Below are 18,121 nucleotides of genomic sequence, written 5' to 3'. Positions count from 1 at the left end.
CCCTTCATAGATACACAGAGATAAATTAATGAGAGGAGTGGATGATCCATGCTTCTGTTGTTAAATTAATATTTTTTAAAATTCAAGATAGTGAGTTCTGGGATCATCACTATGGTATAGCACGCTAATCTTCCACCTGCTGTGCCAGCATCTTATATAGGTACTGGTTCATGCTCTGGCTGTTCCACTTCCTATCCAGCTCCCTGGTATGGCCTTGGAAAACAGTGGAGGATGGCTCAGATACTTAGGCCCCTCTATATATGTGAAACATCTGGTACAAGTGTCGGGGTTCTGACTCTTGGCTGCTGGCTGCTGGCTTTGGATCAGCTCAACTCCAGCTATTGCGGCCACTTAGGAAATGGACCAAAGAATGGAAGATTTTCTCTCCTCTCTCTCTCCTTCTTTATGTAAATCTGCCTTTCAAATAAAAATAAAGAAATCATTTTTTTTTTTAAGATGAGCAAGGCCATTGTGTTGTGTAGCAGGGTAAGCCTGTAATGCTAAAATCACATATAGGAACCAGTTTGAGTCCCAGCTACTGCAGTCCCAGCTACTGATCACTGCTGATGTGCCTAGGAAAGCAATAGAAAATGGCCCAACTCATGCCCAGCATGAGTTGCTGGTTCTAATCCCTGCGGCCCTGCTTCCCATCCACCTCCCTGCTTGTGGCCTGGGAAAGCAGTGGAACACAACCCAAAGCCTTGGCACCCTGCACCCTCATTGGAGACCTGGAAGAGCTCCTGGCTTCTGACTTCAGATTGGCGCAGCTCCAGCCATTGCGGTCACTCAGGGAGTGAGCCATTGGACAGAAGATCTTCCTCTCTGTCTCTCCTCCTTTCTGTATATCATCTTCCTTTCCAATAAAAAATAAATAAATCTTTAAAAAAAAAAAAGAAAGAATGAAAAAAGAAAGAAAGAAAATGGCCCAACTGCTTGGACCTCTGCAGATGCGTGGGAGACTTGGAGTGTCTTGTCTCCTGGCTTCAGACCAGCCCAGTTCTGGCCTAGTTGTGGCTGTTTGGGAATGAACCAACAGACAGAAGATTCTCTCTCACCCTCCTTATCAAGTACATAAATACATTTTTTATGTTTAAAAATATGGAACGTCTCATGAATTTGCATGTTATCCTTGCATAGGGGCCATGCTAATTCTCTGTATTGTTCTAATACAGTATAAACACAATATATAAATTAAAAAAGAACTTCATTGAAAAATTGTGATTAGCACAATACCTAAAATGAAAGCCCCTGTTTTGTACTGAGTTTGATGAGCTGTTGCTGCATTTTGCTAAGTGCAGTGTGGTCTGACTTAAGCTATAGCTTTGTGATTTCAGCTCTTCCTCTTCTCTGTCCATGCCCAGGACTACAGTTTGACCTCTCAGGTCTAGAGGTGAGAGGACTTGCAATCTGCTCTCAATCTAAATGAGGGGAGCAATTCAGGCTGGGGAACTCTTGGGGCCCTTCTGTTTCTTGTTCTTAGAGCTTTCGGATCCACAGGCTGAGATTGTAGCATCCTCAGATCCCATATAGGAGCATTTCTGTAGGAGAGGAGATACTAGGCTTACTGGGCAGGCAAACAAACAAACAAACAAACAAACAGGAGAAGCCTTGACACAAGGACAAATTAACAAACTAAAGGCAACTGGAGAAAAATTACTTGAAATTTGGCAGAGGGCACAGAGCATGCCTGGGTATCCCTCAGTCACTCCTAGCTTTCTGTTGACCAGGCTGTTTCATGACCCATAAGGACAGAACTTGACTTACAGATTTTTTTCTTGGTAAAGATATAGACGGTTTTTGTCTAGTAGGAAAAGAAAATTAACCACATAGGTTACAGTATGTCACTGACCCTGTAGGACATTAACCAGTTTGGATTTTTTAACCCAGTGATCTTATCCTAACTTCTCTTGATTTAATTGTCTATGAAAAGCTTTCCAGATTCTTATTTAAATCAAGTTTCCCTTGATTTGATAAGTTGAGAAAGAGAGAGCGACAGCAATTCTATCTACTGGCTTATTATCACATGCCACCAACAGGTAGATTTGGACCAAGTCTGAAGCCAGGTCCTGGGAACTCAATCTAGGGCTCTAATTGGATGGCAAGAACTGGACCACTTGAACCATCACTGCTGCCTGCTAGGGTTCATAGTAGCAGGAAACTAACATTAGGAATCAGAATCAGATCTGGGACTTGAACCTGAGTACTCAGTTATGATGTATGGGTATCTTAATTACTATGTTAATTGTTTGCCCCTGGAAGTAGGTTTGATGTCTACTTCCCTCATTAACTAGAAAATTGGATAAAATCTGTGACATGTGCTCACTTTATGTTTTCATAGGAGTCATGATTCTGTTACTCTGAAAGTGACCTCTTCCTGTGTCTGCCATTGTGTGATTTCCTACCCTCACCCAGGTAACTTGGAGCTCAGGGCTGGAATTTGTGCTTTGTAGAGAAGTGCACGCTTTACTGATATCCATAGGGGTGCCCACCTGCCCTGTGGTGAAATGCTTGGACCCCTGCGTGCCTCTGCTCTTCTCCACATCTCTACCAGGGTTGTGTGGATGGGGTTGTATTTAAAGCAAGGCAATGGAGATGCACACTTACATCATGAACAACCCTTTTATTTATTTATTTTTATTTTTAAAATTTTTTTGTTTGTTTGCTGATTTGCCCAGGGTCTAGCATCACCAACTATGGGCCAATGACCCATGGTGAATGGAAACAGTGGCACAACAAAGCACAGCTCCTTTCCACCACCAACCTGGCTGCAGTGACCTCATCAACATGGCACTTTCTTTCACCCCTTTAAACTCGAATGAGAACCTGGGGGCTCCATCCTCTTGCTCCTCTGTGTGGTTGCTGAAACATTATCCACTCAGGACTTGCAAAGTTGCCACGTGGGATGAAAGGAAAGCAAAGGTGGCTCTGGAGACCGAGGGATCTGACCTCCAATCCTGCTACTCCTGGGGTGTGAAAAGGTCTGAGGGGCCAGCCAGGCTGAGGTGAAACAGAGAAACCCTGCAGCTTGTCAAGAAACTAGCCAGTGCCTAATTCTCCACCAGCATTTTATTAGGGGGTGGCAGCCTGCAGCTGCATAATTGCCTTATAAAATGGCAAAGAAACACAGCACCCGTGAAATAGCAGACCCCTGGGGAGACGTCGCCATCCCACATCTGGCAACACGCTGTGCAGAAGTGATGAGGCAGTACGTGGCTTGGGAGGTACAGTAGCCACATTTTTCTTCAGCTGGGTGGCGGGAAGCAGGCACACCCTCACCTGGATGCCCAGTGTTTGCGCTGCTGTGTTCATGCATTGGCCTCAGTTTGCTCTGTTGGGGTACTGATGCAAGCTCAACCTGACTGCAAGTAAAGTACCAAGAGTTCTATGTGCACAGCTCATTTGCCGTTCATAGCAATCTGACAAAATAGATCTTCTTATTGTTACCTTATGAGTCTCAGAGAAGTTAAAGAATTGGCCCAAGGTCCCACAGTGGGTAAATGGAGAGCTGAGTGTGTGACTTTGTTGTGGTTTGCTTCCAAGGCACCTTAGTAGAATGTTCTATTTGCCACTGTAGGTAGAGTTGTGAACCCAGCTGAGAAACGATTTTAATATTGTGATGGAAGAACTGCCAAGCTCTTCCCTCTAGCAGAATTGATTTTGCAGGGAGAGTGGGAACTTAATGAATGCATAAGCTCTGGTCTTGGGCTCCCTTATAATATGCCACATGGGCCTGCCAAGTGCGAGGCACATAGAAGAACAAAAAGTGCCATGCTTGCTGAAGCACTCAGGAGGATGTCCAGATCTCTGCTCTGTGTTTGGAACCAAGCCATTATCTCAAGAGGCTGTGTAATGCTCAAAACAGCCTTAGGAATTCTCTTTGGAAATTGCTCTCGGAGCCCTGAGCACACACATATATTTTTGTGCGTATGCTCCATCCAGGAGTTGGCCTTTGAGGACAGCTAAGGAGTCTGTGGAAATGCAGTGATTTCAAGGAAAATTGAGGCAAGTTTTCAACTTCAGGTTTTTCGGTGTTGTTTGAAAACAAGTTGGCGAGGGAATGAACAAAGTGCTCAGCTATGGCCTTCCCTTTTCATGTCAAGCTGTGTTCTCATTCCCTCCTTCTGTCTCTGTCACCTTATTGTTACCTGTTTCTGCCTCCGTTTGCCTAAACTAGCCAAAGCTCAAATGTCACCTCCATTGCAAGGCCTGCTTACCTGTTATTTCCTTGTGATACTCTGGCCTTTCCCTTTGCAGTCAAGATGACATTTTCCAGACATTCCTAGCCCAGTGCTTGCTTCCAGCTCCATCCTTCACGTTCTGTGTCAGAGGCTGTTTGTGTTTGAATTCTGGTTGTGCACCTGGCATCCTGCATAGTGGATGCTTGGGTCTGAGTGTGCTCTCAAAGGTCATGTGCTGGAAACTGAATCCCCAAATGCATATGTTGATGGTATTTTGAGGTGTGAGTGTGTGTGGTAATCAGGATTAGATGAGGTCGAGGGTGATGCATGGATGGTATTTTAAGAAAAGAAGGAGGCCTGAGTTGGACCCTTGCTGTGTCTTGCCGTGAAATGCCCCATGCCAGGTTAGGATATAGCAAGACTCCCCAGATGCTGGGAGAATGTCAGTGTTAGGTTCTGGGACCACTCAGTCTCCCGAACCCCAAAGTACAACAAACTTATTTATAAGTTAGTTGTTTTCTGGCTATTTTTTGTTAGAACGACTGAAAATGGGTTACAGTGGATGGTGTGTTTTTTAGAAGGAAAAAAAAAAAGCAGCAGCTTTCAAGTTACCCAACCGAACTGCTTCTCCTGAGTCTGTTTCTAGCCCAACTGCTGCACAGCCTCTGTTTGGGACCATCTTTCTCTGGCAAGTGTCCTGGTTTCCCAGAAACATTTACTCTAGGGTCCCCTGCCTCTCTCTTCCGTAGGTTCACTCTGGCTTCCCCCTTTACTCTTCTTGCTTCTCCTCAGGGTGTGTTTGTAGCCGTGATTTGCTCTCACACCAACGTTGATCTTCAGGACATCCCTTGACAGAGACATAGCCAAAGGTTTTCCGTGGTCTGTTACTTGTGGCCACGTCCTCACTCCCTGGACACCCGAAGTCCATTTCAATGACTAGAGCCATAGTTTTACTCCTCTACCTTCTCTCGTTCTTTCCTTCTATAAATTTAAAATTCATCCAACTCCAATGACAAAGTGATTGTCATCTCCTCTTCTCTCTGTGTGTTCAACTTGCCACCGAGAGAAACTAAATCTGCTTCTGAAATGTCATTCCCATCTTTAGCTTCCTGTTCATGATGAGAAGAAATTTCCAGGCTAGGCCCTCATCCCTCTACATTGACAATGAGGACAGCCTCAGCTCTTGTCCACAAACCTTCCCAAGCTGCACCTGTCTAATTTCCTGTCAACCTTCCAATGAACCCGTCAAACTTCTATTTAAATTGCATTCTGCTTTCCTGGCCACTGCCCACACTCTAGCTCTATCCACCACTGTGTCTCTTGATGCTTTTAATACAGTTTTGAAATTGTGTGTCTGAAATCTGTATCTGCATCAACTGCAAGCTTGTTAGGCCAGTCTCCGGGTCCCACACTAGGCATCTTGACTCGGATCTTGACATAATTAAAGCTTGAGAAATACTTGCTTGATGTCAGATTTCTCATTTGCTCTGAAAATGATCATTATGGTTGTGCTTGCATGACTTCACCCACACTTTTCATCTGAGGGGAGTGATTCATCGCTTGCACACTCTATCCCCATTGTCCCATGCTCCATCCTTACCCCAGATTACTTTTGTTATTCCCTGTGCTGCCCAAGTGCTTGCCCTCTATAAAGAGTCCCTGACCCTCCCCATTTGAGGGGACTGCTTTCACCTGTCAGTTCTTACTAGTGATGCTCATGAACCATCTACATGTGTGCTTTCTTGTATCCTGTTGATTGTCTTCTCCACTGCCCTGCTAGGGTCTTAAGAACTGAGCGTGTAGATGTCTTCATCCTAGCATCCAAAGCTCCCACGTACAGTGAGAAATTGTGGAATTGACAGCAGTAAAAATGCTATTATGCATACACTTATGGCAAAGGATGATGTTTGTTTTGGAAATGGTTTTCAGGCTGAAGACAAATAGCTCCTATTCTTAGAACAAAAGTTCCCGCCTCTAAGACCTGTAGATCTTTCCTGCATTTGACTCACCCCAGACTGGACAGATGGCTTTTGGAGATTTACCGAGAAGAGATGAAAGTCTCAATTTATCCAAAGGTAGGATACTTCAGGGGGGATAGAGGAAACTCATCAGAAATATAATAAAGATGAAGAGAATTGTGGCTCTCCCTGCTGACTGGCCAGTGCAGTACGGTGTGGATGTGGCAAAGCACATTCAGCAATGAGGCTCTTAACTAACACTTTACCCTTTGTTTCTCTTGGTTTTATAGTGGATGACACTCTGATCCCTTGAAAGTCATATGTTGATGCCCCAATCCCCAGTGTGGCAGTATTTGGAGGGAAGGACTTTAGAGAGGGAGAGGGAATGAAGATTAAATGGATGCCCATGGGCAGGCCTTGGGGCAAAAAGACTGCTTTCTTAGCAGAGGAAGAGACAGCAGCGCTGCCCCTGTGAGGTGGAATGGTCACGTGAGGACACAATGAGGAGGTGACAATGAGCATATTGTAAAGAGCCAAACCTGCTGTCACTTGACCTCAGACTTACAGTCTCTAGAGCTGAGAGAGAATAAACATTCACTGTTTAGACCAGCTAAGATATCACTGCTTTTATTTTCTTTTGCACTTTGTCTTTCCTCTGATCCTACTTGTCTACTCTCCATCTTTCATTATTACTTTATTTCTTGATAAAGACAACAGCAATTTCAAAAATAAGGAGAGTATAATAAACTGATTTGGTGACTGTGATTGGAACCTCTATTGAATAGCTCAGGATCAGCAAGCTAGATGTTTGTTGGTTTCTGTGGTAACACATCTTCCATCAGAAATCATAATTCCCAGGCTTGTTTCCATTAGAGCTCTTAAAAAATATCTATATTCCTATAAATATACATAAATGCTCACAATTACATGTCATTTGGTCAGTGTTAGGGAACCACCCTTCCTGGTTTCTGGAATCTGGGCTTTCACTCAGTTCTTATGTAACTGGAGACTAAGTGATTAAAACTTTAAGTGAATTCCACCCTCCCTCACTCAAGTAAGGGGCACATTTCCCACTCTGTCTCTTGTGTCCTTTCCCCGCCCATGAACTTCAAGTCCCAGGAAATAGTCTCAGAAGGGAAGTCCACTGTTGTGCTGTTAACTTTTCTAGTGATCTTTGGAATAGACACTTACTGCCTATTGCAAAAATGGTAAAGATATAAAGACACATGAGATAACATTATAACACTTAGAAGGAAGAGGAGATACAACCTAAGTGAAATCAAATTCTCCCTTTGGTCAATTGCTAGTTTTATTCTGGTGCGTGCTGTGGGTTGAGATTATACATTGGTCTTCTATAGTAACTGAATGAATAAGCAAAATGATGTTGATAATAACAAAAATAATTTAACATTTTTCAGCTTATGGCGTTTCATCATGTTTAGATGACATCTACCAAAGTTCTGAAAAATTAATGCTGCTAATTCAATTTTACAGGTGAAGTAAAAGGAAGCTCAGAGGAGATGAAGTATTTAAATAATGTCACACAAAATCAGGAAATGGAATGACCAGCAAGTGATCTCTTGTTCCAAATATAACACACTTACCTTTGGTACCTGTAAGACTTTTGATTTCTTTGTTCTCATCATCTATTCCTTGCCTCCTAAAACGCATGTTTTTGTTAGCCCCCTTGTTTGTGTCCCACAGGTTTCTTATACTCTGTTTATTCTTTCTTCTATCTGTTTTTAGAATATATGTGTCCTGTGAGGAGGACTGCAAGTTTAGCAAGTTTAGCTTGACCTCTGCTGTATCAATCTTCTTTTATAGCACTCAATGATTCTTACTTGAAAAACGAAGAGGGACAGAGATAGATATAGAGGGATCTTTCATCTGCTGACTCATTCCCTAAATGCCCAAACAACCATGTCAGTGTCTGGCTGAAGTAAGGAGACTGGAACTCAGTCCAGTTTGCCCATGTAGGTGGAAAGGACCATCATAATTTGATCCATGATCTGCTGCCTTCCAGGGTACATATTGGCAAAAAGCTAGATCATTAACTGAGAAGTTGAGACTCAAACTCTGAAATAGGATATGGCCATTGCCAAGAGGTTGACTTAACTACCTTACCAAATGCCTGCCTTTTAGTTCTTACTTTTATATTACAATTCTCAAATATCTTGCATCAGTTAGTGAATTTCAACCCTCTGTTGCACATCACCATCTTTTTTGTCCATATTTTTAAAGCATTTAGTGATGATTATGTTCAAAGCCCTTCTCTGCTAACTCTAATTTCTGCAATTTTTGTAGTTCTGCCTAGTAGTTTTTTTGTTGTTGTTGTTCTAGTTTTTGTTTTGTTTGAACTAGTTATTTTGTTCTTGATTATTGGCACATTTTTTTTGCCTCTTCAGCTGCCTCATTACTTAGTGGTTGTGTGTGTGTGTGTGTGTGTGTGTGTGTGTGTGTGTCTGAGTGTCTGTGTCAGACAATGTATGTACAAGAAGAGCTTGGTCTTCCTCAGCAAGGCAGAATATATGGGATAGAACACTGTGAGTCTGTGAGAAAGTAAATCAGACCCTGCTTGGGGACACATTTGTTCTACGTTTCCTCTTATTTCAGCCCTGATGCAAAACATACTGATTTTGGCACATTAAGTGAAATATTCATGAGAAGTATATAAACTAATGAGATTACCATGAATTTCCTTTTTTGCACAAAATAAACTCATATTTTAACTTCTATCTTTATTAGCTTTTTGAAATATCCTCATATGTTCCCTATATTGAGGTCATGTTCTCTAGTTGGACTTTTAGTGGGACTTTGGCTCCTAAAGAATGGGAACTGAGGAACTTGTTGCCTTCCTGTTCCAGTTTCCTATCTATGCTATTCTCCTAGGATTTGGGTTGAGATCTTGATGCAGATTGAAATTCTGTTGTGTGTTCATCATCTCTGCCCTGAAAGTAAAGCTCTTTAACCTCCACACCATGCAGATCCAAATGCTGTCACTTGATTGTCAAGGTGTTCTGTTGGGTGTAGCTGAAAGCTCCACCTTCTAGTGTGTCTTTGCCTTCCACAAAGTCTGGGGCTCTCAGAGATCTCCCTCTGCCTCTCTGGCTCAGCTTTCCAGTATCCTGTGCTGTCCCAGAAGCAATGACTGTTCTACGGGAAATCTGGTCACGTACAGGGTTCTCTAGATCCTACACTTACAGCAGCCTGCAGGACAGTGAGAGCTCCTGATGGCCTTCTCTCCTACACACAGCAAGCCCACTCTGCAATTTGTCTTGCACAGGAAGGCTGGCAGCACTCTCATCTCATAGAATATGCTCTTTTCATGGCATAATCATTTTTCTAGACTCTTTGCTTCTGCATTCTGTTTCTAAAAATTTGATATCTCATGATAAGCTATTGCAGTGGGAAGAATGCCTGGCTGCTCCTTCTAAGTCCTACTTAGAATCAAAGGTCTCACAGTGGACTTTGAGTCTATTCTTCATCAATTTTCATCAGTGAAGGCACACACTTTTTTAACCAATATGTGGTGAACATTTGCGAGCATGTTGAACTGAAATTCTCAAAAAGTTGAAAGAAGTTAGCAATCAACAACACGCATACCCATTGATTGTTGCTAAGCTGGCTCCCTGGAAGGAAAGATTTTAAAAGCTCTTACTTGTTTTGTTTGCTGATTTCTGTGGTGTGAAACTCCCCATCAAAATCAATTTCAAGCTACCAACATGACTTGGAGAAGATTTGTGCAAACTCAACTCTTGGGAGCCTATGTGAAGTAACTCAAGCATATAACTGCATAGAATCAATCATTGCATATGTTCTACCATTGATATGTATTATGCAAATGGAACCTTATTTCTTACATATTTCAGCATAATTTATAGAGATAAGCATAGTTTCCTTTACTTCAACATGGATACTAACTAGAGTTCACTGTCTATTTACAGTATTTTATTTTGCTGTCAAATGAAATTTCAGTTTTTATTGTACATTTGCTGAGTTTTGGTAGATTCTGACACCTTTGTAATCTAATCCCAACAATGTACCAGAAATTTGCGATCAAGCTTGGTCAAGTAAATCTTTCAGTATTGCAGTCTATGAAGAGTCATTAAACCAGACCTTCTTCATTATACTTGATCAAATGGTCATGCCACCCTAGATGTACATGTATGTTTTTGCATTATTTGCACTTTTCACTCACCGGGGGACTGAGCAGACATTTGTTAACACAGATAAAGGATGCACCACAAGAGCCTGATGGCTTCCTTGCTCAAAGTATACACCCACATTGAGTCATGCCAAAAAAGCATCACAGACGTCAAACACAGACCAAGCCCACAGTCCCCAGGAAACAAAAGAGAACGAACAAACAGCCTCCCATCTCATCCCTCTGATTCTCTTAAGCTCCAGCTCCCACATGAAATATATGTGAATCATTCTGATAATGATCCCATGACATAGCTGTCTTCCCAAAGAACAGCCTTTCCCACCTCCCTTCCCTGGCTGATTCTGATCACACTTCACTTGGCAATATATGCTTTTGGCTTTCACCTGTCATAACTCAAGGCAAAACATCAGACAACAGAACAAAACAAAATCCAGAGAAACACTCACAAGGAGAAGAGAGAAAGCAATCACTTGTCCTCTGCTATGAGGAAGGATCTTTTGGAAGCACTGGAAAACATTTCAAGTCCTGAACCACAAAACCACGTTCCACTGAAGGCAACAGGTTTGGCATGGAGAAGCTGAGAGTCTCTTAACGAAAGGTCAAAATAGAAAACATGAAAAGCTTTTCTTATATATTTAGAATATTAACCATGACAGTGATTGGGGCACAATGATGCCTTTTAGTGTTTTAGAACTGGCAAGATCATGATATTATCTTACATATGTTTTCCAGATTGTGAGGTTTTGTTCTGGGGGTCTCACGTATAAGACCCTGGTACAAATGGATGGAAGTTGTAAGAAGCTAATTTGCTTTCTGTAATAAATGGGTTATTGCCAGAAATTTCCAAATTTCATAACTTCATGACCACAAGACTCTCCAGTGGCCAGATTTTCCAAAGTGAATGCAGGTTGTTACTTTGCCAAGTAAAAATATGGTTCCCACAGGTAATAGAGCATTCAAGAGTTTGTTGTTGTTTTCAAGTTCATTTGACACATGTGCCTGTTTATATACTTTCTACTAGTCTCTTTTCTACACTTTTACAGAGTTATGCTTTGAATGTAGAATAAGAGTTTGTGAGCAACAACTTACTTGCCATTTTCCTGCTACTGCATATTTATGGCATTACGAACTTTTCCATATGACAAATATTGCCACAGTAAATAAAATGTAGAAAGCTTTCTCTGTATGTTGGGTTATTACTTAAGCATAGACTGAGGAGTCTGAAAGCTTTTAGTACCTTTGAGTAGTATAATAAAATGCCTTTCTAACTAAGTTGCATTCATTTACAAACCAAAAAAGGGAAAAGAAAGTCAAATGCTCATTTTACCACACACCTCCCAACAGTGAGTAATGATAACATACCAAATACTTGCGGTTTGTGTAGCCCATGAAACCCAGGCTGGATATTGGATATTTCTCTGGGCATTTTCCACACCCACCTTAAAAATGCTTCAGGTTCTGACCAGTAGGTTTGGTTGGATGAACTTTACGGTCTTATCTAAAGTCCTTTGTGAGTTAAGCATCCAGGGACACCAATATTCCGTACTGGTATGCCTAGAATCCACTCTTGCTTCTGCTTCAGGTCCAGCATCCTGCTAACCTGCCAGGGAGGCTGCTATTGATGTATCAGGTGCTTGGGACACCCCTTACCCAGGACACCCATCTGACCGACCCAAATGGACCTCCTAATTCAAACTGGCTCACACTGTTTACTCATCTGGGGAGTAAACTAGGGGATGAACAATGCTCTCCCCCTAATTCTTTTTCTATCATTCTGCCTTTCAAATAAATAAACAAATGTTAGTAACTTCCATATAAACTCTATGATTACATTTATTATTCTAATGATACAGCTGGTTATGCCATGATTGACTTTATAAGCAAGCAATCATTTCTTTCAAAAATATTTTCTATATTAATAGGAATACATGGGAAAAGCCTAAATTAGTTAATAGGACAGATGTTGATGTAATCTTGATTTTCAAGATTTTTTGAGATTAAAGTTGGCATGCTTGCAATTCCTTTAAGATGCAAATTATTTTATTTTTTAGTTACCTTATATATGTAGTATATATGAGGGCAGAACAAAAGTTCATGAAAAAACACAATCAGAAGATAAGGGTTTATTATTATTATTATTGGAAAGTCAGATATACAGAGAGGAGAAGAGACAGAAGAGCAGATCTTCTGTCCATCGATTCACTCCCCATGTGGTCAGAGCTGAGTCCATCTGAAGCCAGGAGCCCGAAGCAGGGAGCTGGATGGGGAGCAGAGCCACTGGGATTAGAACCGGCATCCAGAAGATAAGTTTTAAAAATCAGAAGATGAAATTAAGGATAACTTCTTGGCACAATATTTTTAATGTTAACTTTAATGATTATTTGACAGTTCATTGTGATTTATAGATACAATTCTAAGAACACAATGTCATTTCCTCCCTCCCTTCCTTACCCCTCTTTCTAATTCTTTTTTCTTCTTCCCTCTATTTGTCTTTTATACACTTTTGAGATAACATATTTTAGATTCACATTATAGTAAAAGACGTAATATTTCACAGAATAAATTTAACAAGTAAAAAAGGAAAAGGGCATTAGTTTAGAAAGAATACCGACAATGGCTATGAATAATAATTGAATAGAAAAATGGCCATTTCATGTATGCACAATACATTATGAAGTAATCACAGATTAAAACTGTAGTAGTATGGCATTCTTAACCACTGATTTGACAAAGAGTTTCACCAAACTTTGTTTGCAGTGATACCAGTGTACACAGACATTGCTTCTCTTTTCTTATTTTTTGTTTCTTCTATAAGTTTTATTTCCCACATGGAAGAGAGAACATGTGGTATTTGTCTTCCTGGATCTGGCTGATCTCGATCAACATGATGTCTTCCATTTTGCTGCAAATGGTAGAATTTTATTCTTTTTTAAACTAACTGAATAACATCCCACTGTGTATGTATACCACGTTTTCTTTATTCATTCATCTGACGATTTGGCACTTTTTTGTTGATTCCACATTTTGGCTATAGTGTACAGTGCTGCTATAAACAGTGGTACAGGTGACTAGCTGTGTTCAAATATTCACTTGATCTTGGCCAGATCTTTTCAGTATATACCCAGCAGAGGGATTGCTGAATCACATAGCAAATCTATTTCTAGTTGTTAAGAAGTCACACCATTTTCCACAGTGGCTGCACTACTTCCCATTCCCACCAACAGCATTATTTGTTACGAGAGGCATAAGAGGAAGGAGGGAGAAAGGGCAGGAGAAAGAGCATACTTTGACCTGCTGGTTCATTCCCTCTAAATCCCTACAACAGCTGGGCTCAGCCTGGCTGAAGCTGGGAACCAGGGTCTTCTATGTGGAGGGAAGCAACCCAATTACTTGAACTGTCATCTCCAGCTCCCAGGTATGCATTACCAGGAAGCTGAAGTCAGGGGTCAGAGCCAGGAATCAATGCCAGGCATTGTGCTAAGGAATGTAGGCGACTTGACCAGTGCCCTAACTGCTAGGCTGCATGCCTCCCTATTCATGAGCTTTCTTATTTAGCTTAGTATTATTAGGTTCATTATTGCAGGCTGCCATACCAAAATGCCAATGGCTAGGAGGTTACTTCTTGGAGTTCTGGAAGCTGGAGTCTGAGATCAAGGGGCTGCTATGGTTGGGCTCTGGTAAGGCATTTCTTCATAGCTTTCAGACAGCTGCCTTTTCACTGGATGCTCACATAACTGACAGAACGAGAGGGAAAAAGAGATTGAGTGGTAGAGAACTAGAAATGTTCCTCTTCGTGGGGCTGCGGTTGTACCTGATTGGAGCTCTGCCTGTGTGACCTCACTTAACCTTAATTATCTCCCTGTCTACACCCTGTCTCACTATGCAATAAGGTTCAACATCCTAACTTTTGGGGAAACATGATTCAACTTCTAATAAAACAGCATAACATTCAAAAAATCACGAAATGTTATTTTAAAATACCAACTACCAAATAGATTCTGTTGTCAGATGTTGACTTTGGCCCTGAAGTCCTTCTCTGACCACTCACCCAATCTATCTAGGTTACCAGGTGAGATGAGATGCCAACTCTGTACATAAACAGAGACGAACAGAGTCGGAGTTCTCCTGGGAGTTGACTTCAGGCCTTGACATGCTTGCTCCAAGGATCTTGGCTAGACCTGTTATGGTTACCTATTGCTACATAACAAATCATCCCCAAATTTAGTAGTTGGAAACAATAGTTTCATTATCTGTCATGGTTTCTGTGGGTCACAAACTTGAGATGGGCTTTGACTAGTGATTTTGGCTTGTGGTCTTCCAATTGGTTGTAATCAGGGGGTGGCTGGAACTGGGACAGAGGAAAGCAGGTAGTTGGAGCTGTAGGAGGCTGCTCAAGCACCCTGCATTTCATTGATCCTGCTGTCTTTCTCAGGATAGCTTTGTACTTCCACACAGCCCGGTGCCCTCAGGGCAGTCAGCCCCTTATGTGGTAGCTTGGCTTCCTGATACAGTAATACACCTGTCAAAGGGGAGATGCGTCGTCTTCTTCTGGCTCACACAGTGTCACTTCCTTGACATTTGGTTGGTTAAAGTAAGGCAAAGCCCACTCAGATTCTTGCTGAGAGACACTGAGTGGAAGCACCAGAAGGTTCTAGAAGAGCAGATGCAGGAGAATTACCACTGCATCAATATCTGAGAAAGGGATGCTTCTAACCCAAGTACCTCTGGATAGTCTTGTTCATGAACATTGAGAAGAGTCTTGAAAATTCTTCAGTCAGATGTGTGGGAGAATGTTAGATTCACTGCTCGCCAAAATGTTAGATTCACTGACCACCAGGGAAAGAATAACTCAACCAAATATATGAAAAGAATTTAGATGGCCTTTATTTCAGGGAACCAGGGTCATGGTCTTCCCTTTCCCCTGCAGCAGAAAAACAGACAAAATAAAAGCGCAGAGGAATAAAAGCGCAGAAGAGACGGGGAAGCGGCCATTTAAAACTCTCCTTGACATGGAAACCAAGACGTGGGTCTCCTCGGCTTTTATTGCTTGGGGGATATGGGTCTGTGCCCCTCATTGGTGCAAAGGTGGTCTCACAGCCTGAGGGGCCTGCCAGAATTCCACCATCTGTTTCGAGTTTGGTTGGAGGCAAACTCCACCCTTCTCTGGCCACCGTGGTAGCCATCAGAGAAAGATTAAACAAGAGAAATGATCAAAGAAACTATATTATTCCTGAATAAGAAATGTAAGTGGAGGACCCAGTGTGATGACTCAATTAGCTAATCTTTACCTGCAAGTGCCAGGATCCCATATGGATGCCAGTTCAAGTCCCAGCTTCTCCATTTCCCATTCAGCTCCCTGCTTGTGGCCTGAAAAAGCAGTGGAGCACAGCCCAAAGCCTTGGGACCTTGCACCTGATGTGAGATCTGGAAGAAGCTCTTGGCTTATGGTTTCAGATAGGCTTAGTTCTGGCCATTATGGCCTTTTGGGGAGTGAACCAGCAGATGAAAGGTCTTTCTCTCTCTCCTTCTCTCTATATATCTTCCTTTCCAATAAAAATAAATAATTCTTAAAAAAAATATAATTGGAATAGTTTTAATGATCAGTGATCACTTTGTAATCCACTGTATGTGGATGAGATGTTCATTTTTCTGTTCAATTATGGTATATAACTGCTGTGGGTATTTTACTAAACTAAGATCTGTTCACTTTTTACTTGTTAAACTTATTGAAGCATTAGGCCTTTTCTTATAATGCAAACCAAACTACATCATCTCAAAAGTTAAGAAAGGGGAAAGAGATGGTGGAAGGGAGGAGAATATCATTGCATTCTCAGGATTATATCTAATCTGCTAAATATTAATTAAAGTTAAAATTCACAAATTAAAAAATAAAAAAGCTAATATTACCCATTGCTAAGGAAAGGGAGAAAAGGAAATGTAAGTGGGACTATGTTCACTGGCCTCACACATTTGAAGAAGTAGGCTTGGCCCGTGTTTCCGCAAAGGGTACTCAGTCCAAAGTGTGTGCAGAGTTTTGTTTTTTGTTTTGTTTTGTTTTCCCCCAGTGGCCTAGAATCTCCAATGCAGAAATCCAGGTTTACTTGGTTGACTGCCTCATTTCAGCTTTACTGGGGGCTAACTGACAACATCTGCTGGTTCACTCCCCAGATGACTACAATACCCAGGCCTGGGCCAGGCTAAACCCAGGAGCCAGGAGCTTCATTTGAGTCTCCCTAGGCCATTATCAGGTAGCTGAATCAGAAGTGGAGAAGCTGGGACATAAACCAGCATCCACATGGGAAGCCAGTGTCACAGAATGTGACTTTCTTGACTGAGCACAATGCTGGCCCCACTGTCAGCAAATTTTAAGAACACGATACACTCTTATGAATTATAGTCATCATGCTATATATATAGTAGACTTTCTGGTTCATTTGTTTTATGAAAACCAACTGATTGCTTTATATAAAAAGTGTTCTGTTGATTAAAAAATATTCTAATACTGAAGTTTTCAAACAGTTAAATTTGATCAAATGAATGAACACTAGAGTGATAGACTTGGGTGTAATAAAAGTTGTGTGATTGCAAAATGCTAGTCAACGTTTCTTAAAAGAGGAACACTCAGATTCCAGTAAATATATGATAGTGTGCTAAAAGATACAATACAAACATAAAGCACTTTATTTATAACAAGTGATTTGGAATTTTTGTGGTCAATCAATATCTATTATGACTCTGGTTGCAATATTTATGCATGCATACAATGGTACCTTGTCAGGCAACCCCTTTATGTTGCCCAGGATCTCTGTGTAGAAAAGTTTGCATTGACATAATTAAAAACACAAAGTGTAGAGCCTCATTAACTGGGTCCAATTCCTGGCTCTGACACTAGTTATGTAACCTTGAGCAACTCACTTAACCTGTCTTTACCTTGGTTTCCTCATCTTTGAAATGGGCAGAATAGTACTGCTCCTAATTATGAAGATGGATGAGTTCATCTAAGTGAACACACTGCTTAGTCTTTGCCATTTTAGGACCATGTAAGTGTTTATGAAAGCAGTAAAAGCTTGACAACTAAGAAGGAGCCTGTGTGAAAAAGTTGTAAACAGCCACTGACTCCCTGGGTGATGCTAAGCAGAGGCTGGGAGCGACATATTTTGTTGAAGGGATTACTCAAGGGTGAGCAATAGCCCATTCCTCCAAAGAATTCTGATAAGGCCAAACTGAAGCCAAAGTCATTCACCTGTTGGGCAGGTTTTGGTGGTCCAAATGAGGGATCAGCAAGCTTTCTCAGTGAAGGAATGAGTAGTAACTGTTTGAGGATTGCTGAATCACCTCTGCCCCTGTAGTGTGTGGATGATCATAGCTGAGGTAAATGAACTGTCAACAGGACAGGGGGCATCATCTGTGCTTGTGAATCCCTTGCTAAATTACGTGGATCCAGAGCAGGTGAGTGGGGACCCATGTGGTTGTGGAAAGGGGTGCAGAGCAACAGGATGTCAGAAGGGAAGCAACACAGGACAGTCCCACCACTCTAGTCTCTCTCCCAGGGCTTTGAACTTACTCAGACTTCTGTTGTTGATGAACTGCTCATCCAGCGACACAGAGGGCATCACTTTACAAACCTAGAGCCCACAATCACCCTTTCACATCACTCTGTTTCAGCATTAAGCTGCACACTCTTTAAAAAGAAGACTAAAGGTTTTGCTTTTTCCAGAGTAAGCTCCAGACCCCTAGAACAAGGCTGCTGTCTCTTCTGTGGATGCCCAGTGAGCCCTTGCTGGCTGTCATTTCTTCACCTGCAATAAGATCTCCCCAGG

The 18,121-nt window shown here is 41.7% G+C and overlaps 1 pseudogene; it reads right to left on the bottom strand.

Annotated features, from left to right (window-relative positions):
- Positions 1 to 1,092: 1,092 nt before the first annotated feature.
- On the bottom strand, positions 1,093 to 1,188 carry LOC121164574 (annotated as a pseudogene).
- Positions 1,189 to 18,121: the final 16,933 nt, after the last annotated feature.

The sequence above is a fragment of the Ochotona curzoniae genome, unplaced genomic scaffold, assembly GCF_017591425.1.
Source record: "Ochotona curzoniae isolate NIBS_2020 unplaced genomic scaffold, NIBS_Ocur_1.0 contig_832, whole genome shotgun sequence".
Lineage (NCBI taxonomy): Eukaryota > Metazoa > Chordata > Mammalia > Lagomorpha > Ochotonidae > Ochotona > Ochotona curzoniae.
Note: the sequence above shows the minus strand (reverse complement) of the source record. Positions and strands in the feature narration are given on the sequence as shown.